This window comes from Triticum dicoccoides, chromosome 5A (genome assembly GCF_002162155.2).
Source record: "Triticum dicoccoides isolate Atlit2015 ecotype Zavitan chromosome 5A, WEW_v2.0, whole genome shotgun sequence".
NCBI lineage: Eukaryota > Viridiplantae > Streptophyta > Magnoliopsida > Poales > Poaceae > Triticum > Triticum dicoccoides.
The window spans coordinates 539,625,330-539,632,168 of record NC_041388.1 but is presented as its reverse complement, the minus strand read 5'-3'; positions in this window follow the sequence as shown (position 1 = coordinate 539,632,168).

The following is a 6,839-nucleotide window of genomic DNA, read 5'->3' as shown; positions in this document are numbered from 1 at the left end:
GATAAATGTTTATTATTCATGCTAGAATTGTATTAACCGAAAACTTAGTACATGTGTGAATACATAGACAAAACAGAGTGTCCCTAGCATGCCTCTACTTGACTAGCTCGTTAATCAAAGATGGTTAAGTTTCCTGACCATAGACATGTGTTGTCATTTGATGAACGGGTTCACATCATTAGAGAATGATGTGATGGACAAGACCCATCCGTTAGCTTAGCATAAATGATCGTTTAGTTTTATTGTTATTGCTTTCATTATGACTTATACATGTTCCTCTGACTATGAGATTATGCAACTCCCGAATACCGGAGGAACACCGTGTGTGCTATCAAACGTCATAATGTAACTAGGTGATTATAAAGATGCTCTACATGTGTCTCCGTTGGTGTTTGTTGAGTTGGCACAGATCGAGATTAGGATTTGTCACTCCGATTGTCGAAGAGGTATCTCTGGGCCCTCTCGGTAATGCACATCACTATAAGCCTTGCAAGCAATGTGACTAATGAGTTAGTTGCAGGATGTTGCATTACGGAACAAGTAAAGAGACTTGCCGGTAACAAGATTGAACTAGGTATTGAGATACCGACGATCGAATCTCGGGCAAGTAACATACCACTGACAAAGGGAACAACGTATGTTGTTATGCTGTTTGACCGATAAAGATCTTCGTAAAATATGTAGGAGTCAATATGAGCATCCAGATTCCGCTATTGGTTATTGACCGGAGATATGTCTCGGTCATGTCTACATAGTTCTTGAACACGTAGGGTCCGCACGCTTAACATTCGATGACGATTTGTATTATGAATTTTGTGATTTGATGACCAGAGTTTGTTGTTACCGCTTGGGCATTGTAGGTTCGGTCACTATAGGTTTTCTCTGTTTTTTATTTTGTTTACTGTTTGATTTTCTTAGTTCTTCGATTATCTTTCATTTTCATTTTTTCGTGATATACTTTGTTTTTTTCATTTGGTTTTCTTTTGTTTTTCTTTGGTTCTTTCATGGTTTATATCATTTTTTCTTTCTCATTTTTATTTTTTTGTTTTGCGCTTTTCTTGGTTTCAATGTTTTTCTATTAGATTTCACTGTTTTTCTATTCTTTTTGCTTGTTTCTTTGGTATTATTTTTTGCTTTCATTTTTCATTTTTTACTTTTATTTCTTTTTTTGTTTCAATTTTTTTTCTTTGTTTCTTTTGATTTTCATTCTACATTTTTCGTATATGTCGAAACTATCGTTCAAATACACGTTTGACTTTCTCTTAAATATAAGTTTAACATTTTTTGATACATGGTCAAGCATTTTATATACATATTTAACCATTTTAATTGCTTAATTAATATTTTTCAAATACAAGATTAAAATTTTGTAATAAATGATGAAAAATATTCTATACACATTTTCAAATGTTAGATTAATATTTTTTAAATACAAGATTAACATGTTGTATACATGGTCAAAAAATTTCTACACACATTTTCAAATGCTTGATTAACATTTTTTAAATGGATTAACGTTTTAATACACGGTCAACATTTTTTTATAGACATTAAACTGTTTTCAAATGCTTCATTAACATTTTTTCAAATGCATGATTAACATTTTTATAAAAAAGTATCCATTTTTGTTCTATACATTTAAAAAACTTCAAATGCTTGATTAATATTTTTTAAATTCAAGTTCAACATTTTAGAATACAATACAATTTCAACTTTTTTTGAATACACGAGCAAACATTTTTTTGTACACATTTAACATGTTTCAAATGCTTGATTAACATTTTACAAATACTTGTTTAATACTTTTCCAATTCTTGATAATAGTTTTGAAATACATGATCAACTTTTTCCTTACACATTGTATATTTTTTGTATACATGAGAAACATTTTGTTTATGCATATTTAAGATTTTTCAAATGCTTGGTTAACATTTTCCAATGTTTTATGTAAAGTTTTTTGTAATATATATATTTAAAATATTTTGAAGTATAAACGGAAGTAAAAACACAAAATGAGAAAATGTAAAAAAAGAAACGAGGTCGTGGCCTCCCACGCGTCTGGACCAGCCGATCGCACGTGAAGCGAGACTATCTACGAAATCACTAACTGAGGTGTACGCCTTCCAAAGATCAATTTCACCACAAGTTGCGACAAGTGGCACGCTGACATGTGAATTTTCTCTTTTTTCGTAGATTTTTTCTTCAAAATGTTTTATCTCTTAAATCGTGCATCCAAATCTCGAACTATTTTTACTGTTCGTTTCCTCGCGTCGAGATCTTGAAAATTTGAACCCATGTTGATAGGTTTTAACGAAATTTTTCTTCATACAAAACCAGACAAAAAATCGTGCCTCTCGCGGAAGCAAAAGCAAAACATGTTTTTTTTCTGTTTCTAAATCTATTCCGCGCCTCTCACGAAAGAAAAAAAATCATATTTTTTTCGTTTCCGAGAGGTACGGCCATGCCTCTCGCGGTAGCAGATCTGTCCCTCTCGCGGGAGGAAAAAAAAGAAAACATCACTTTTTTGGTTTTCGAGAGGCATGGTCGTGTCTCTCGCGGAAGGAAAAAAAGAAAATACATTCTTTTGGTTTCCTAGAGTCATGGGCGTGCCTTCCGTGAAAGATAAAAAAAGAAATCCCGTTATTTCGCGCAATTTTTTTTATTTTTTTGTAAAAGTTAAGAAAAACCGGCAAAAACTGAAAAGCTGAAAAAACCCAAAAAATCATCTAAAAAGCCGAAAACATGTGCGAAAAATAAAGAAAATCGAAGAAACCACCCAGGGCACGACACATGGAGGCGGCTGAGAGCGCGCCACCCAGATGACCCTTGGGGAGACTCCGGTACGAGCGCTCCACAATTTGTTGCTCTTAGCTTTCTAGGTCTCGCTGTAAGCGAGAGATAGGGGTGCACTGAACGGATAGACGATAGTGGTTTTCCTCTGGCACTTGGTACTGCATCACCTTTGTGGGTCGGATCATTCTAGCTCTTTTCGTAGGGCACCCAATTTCTCGCGTTACGCGAGACGTCGGCAGCCTCTCGCGTTGCAGAGCTATACATGGGTCGCGGCCCAGCCACGCAGGAAGTTCCAGCCTCCTTTTTTGTTTTTTTCTATCTGTTCTCTGTTCTCTGTTTTCCCTTTTTCCCTTTTTATGTTTACTTTTGTTTATACATCAAAATATTCTCAATATATATTAAACAATGTTGAACAAGTATTTGAAAATGTTGGAATTTTTTTAAAAAGTGTTGAACAAGTATTTGAAAATGTTGAAAAAGTGTTAAAAATGTTGAACAAGTATTTGAAAAAGTTCAACGAGTATATGAAAAATGTTGAATAAGTATTTGAAAATTTTGAACAAGTATTTGAAATTTTTGAATAAGTATTAAAAAGAAAAGTAAAGAAAGGCAACAAAGATGGAAGGAAAAGAAAAAACCCAATAAAAACAGAGAAAAACAAAACAAAACTGAAAATAAAACGGAGACTAAACAATGAATAATGCGGCTTGTTTCGCATTAACAACAATCGCCCCACTTATATATCACAAATATTGTCCTACCATGGGTGGCTAGCCCTACTCGTTGTGAACCGGGGGAGCTGGGTTTGAATCCTTTTCTCTTCCTTTTTCGTTCATTAATTCCACACGAATGGGCAGGCCAAGTAGTAGACCGCTTCAGCGAGATGTTCCCCCTGTGCTCATTTAAGGCGATAAATAGCTCTTGCGATTTTTGTAAGGATCGAGAGCAACGTGAGTCCTTTCACGGCAGTTTTTTGTATGGTGCCATACAGGTTTTCTTCTTCTGTGTTTTCCTTTATGGTTTTAACTCGTTTATTACTCTCAGCTTTTCTCGGTTCTTTACGCAAATACATGCTGACTTTTTTAATACACGCTGTATATTTTTTGTAAATAACACTTTGAACACTTTTCTGATGCATGTTAAACATTTTTTGAATACATAATGCATATATTTCAAATTTGTGTTTCGACATTTTTATTTTCCATGTTTTTGTTAAATACATGTTGATTTTTTTAAATAGTATGGCATTTTTCGAAATTATTCACAAATTTTTAATATTGTATGGACGTTTTATATTTTTGTAACACATGAATATGTTTTTAAAATATGAGGAACATTTTTGTGAAAGGTACGAAGCATTTTCTATAAACATGCAAATATTATTTCACATCTATAATAATATTTTTAAACATATTTTTAAAACGTGACATTTTTTTTAAAACCGAACATTTGTTTTGAATGGTATGCTTTATTTAAAAAAAGTATGAGAAAACTTTTTATATTGTATGAACATTTTTAAAAGATGTCACAACATATAGTTCTTGGATTGCCAACGTTCGTTGGGGAGGTGAGAATTGCAAACGATTTTCATGGCTATTTTGGTTGGATGGGGTGGCAATTTCTTTAGACTAGCATAGCAATTTCTTCATAGGGAAGGCAGTTGTTTCCCAAAACTGCCATTGTTTGATCGAAATCTAATGGCTGCCGGGTGTTTGCTGGGAGTTTCTTTGTTTTTTGAATATAAATGTCATGAGCGTTCTCCAGTTGGCAATTTTTGTTCTTTTAAACGCCTGAACATTATTTTAAAATGTCATGAACATTTTTTTCAATGGTACGGAATATTTTTTTAAAAAAAATTACGCGATCACTTTTTACAGTGTATATACCATATTTTCGAATTCCACAATCATTTTTTCGAAATGCGTGAACAAACTTTTAAAAGAATAAAGATATTTTAGAATGCTATCATTTAAAAAAAAGTTGCGTGAGCATTTTTTTTCATTGTATAAACATCTTTTAATGCGCGGCTAACATTTTTTACAATTGAGTATGTTAATTTTGGTTTTTCAATATGAAAGTAAAAAACTAACTAACGAATTAACACATACGTAAGTTGTTGCTGGGCCTGCCCATTTAGAGGTTTTTGGTCTCGCTACAGGCATAGTAAAGCCGCACCCTGGGAATTTGACCATTTGCTTGCGCAGTCGAGACAAAAGTGCAGAAGTTCATCGTGACAGAGACCCATTGTCGTCTAACGAATACCTGGAAGCCTAATGGCGATTGGCGACATGCCGAGGACTGGCGCTATGCCGTGTTCCCCTTCCTACCCGATCCCTTCTCCCCTAGGTGATTCCCATCCCGATCTTCTCTTTCCCCTGGATCTCCCCATCAAATTCGTTCTTCTTCTATCTTTTATGATTCATTGAAGGTCTCCGTCGACGCTTTTCTCCACCCACTATGGAGGCCTTTCTGCACCCGTAATCTCTAATATTCGAAGTTGATCGCCATAAGCTAGAGCCTCCCCCCCCACTGATCCCCGTTAAACATAGAAGACAAGGAAATTGCTTCGTTGAAACATTGAGGCAAAGGTAAAGACCGCGGAAGACAAAACTAATGGTCTAGTCAATCCCTTTGATATTATGCATAGTGTAGTCATGCCATCAAGGGGTAGATCGCGGGAGGGGGGGAGGGGGAGAACTATCCTTGATATTGACGGGTGAAGTTCAAGTGCAAGTTTACTTAGCAAATTTCCACGTGATTTTAGCCTCAATTCTAAATATTGCCTCTAATGTTGATTTTATAGTTTGCATATACATAGATCCTCACCATTGTTATACTAGCCAGATCAGGTATTGTATTACCTCTTTAGTATAGGCAAACCAATTTGATGTATGTGTGATCTTAATGATATCCTCTACAACACACACACACACACATACACACACACACACACTTGAGCGGTGTTAATATTTATCGCTTGCAAGCTTTTCATGATTTAGTCAAACAATGTGGTCTCATGGACCTTGGTTATGGTGACCCGGTGTTACACTTATGAGCTAACTGTTGAATTCCTTGATCGTTGTCTAGTTAATATTGTGTGGCCTGGCATTTACTCAAATACTAATGTGCTATTTTTTGATCATTCCTAGTGACCATGCTCCAATACTTCTTTCTACTGATGTTCAAACTCGCAAACCTAAGAGAAACGTTAAGTTTGAAAATTGGTGGTTGATGGAAAAGGACTTTCATGTTCTTACGAAAATGTTCATTTGGTAACCAAGTTGGTGTTATTGGTGTTGGAGTGGCACTTGAACTTGTATTACATATCGAAGAACTTGATGCGGCATTGGACGACGATGATCAATAGTACACAAATGCTTATACGCAATCTACATTAGTGGAGCGTCACACACTAGCCATGCCGTTGGTGTATTTTTCCAAAATACCAGTGGCGTGGCAAATATACCCACACCACTAATAACTTATTACTAGTGCCTATCAAAGGACGCAACACTACTAAGTGAGACACATTTGTGGGACATGACCTAAAAATATGGTCACACCATTGGTAACATTATAGCAAGCTACTAGCAATCAAACAAATCTGTTTGAAAGGAAAAAATATGACAACAAAGTACAACTGGCATGCTGACTTGAAACCACGCCACTAGTATCAGTCTTACTAGTGACGTGCATAACTAGTACCATGCCACTAGTATGGTATGTGCTAGTATGTGACAATATTTGCTAGTTCGTGGGAAGCCTAGAGAAGCTGCGTGCACTTCCTGCGCATGCCACTAATAGCATATGCGTCGAGAAAATAACTCTCTCTCTCTCTCTCTCTCCTTCTCGTTCTCTCTTTCTCTCACGTTCTCTCTCTCCCAGGACTTCCCAAATCGCCACCACATCGTCACCCGATTCTAGTGACCTCCGACGACTTCCCTCCTTCTAGCCCCTAGTACACACGACTCTTCTCTCTCTCTCTCTCTCTCTCTCTCTCTCTCTCTCTCAGCCTTGATTGCCTGCGATTCTATCTGGATGTGGTT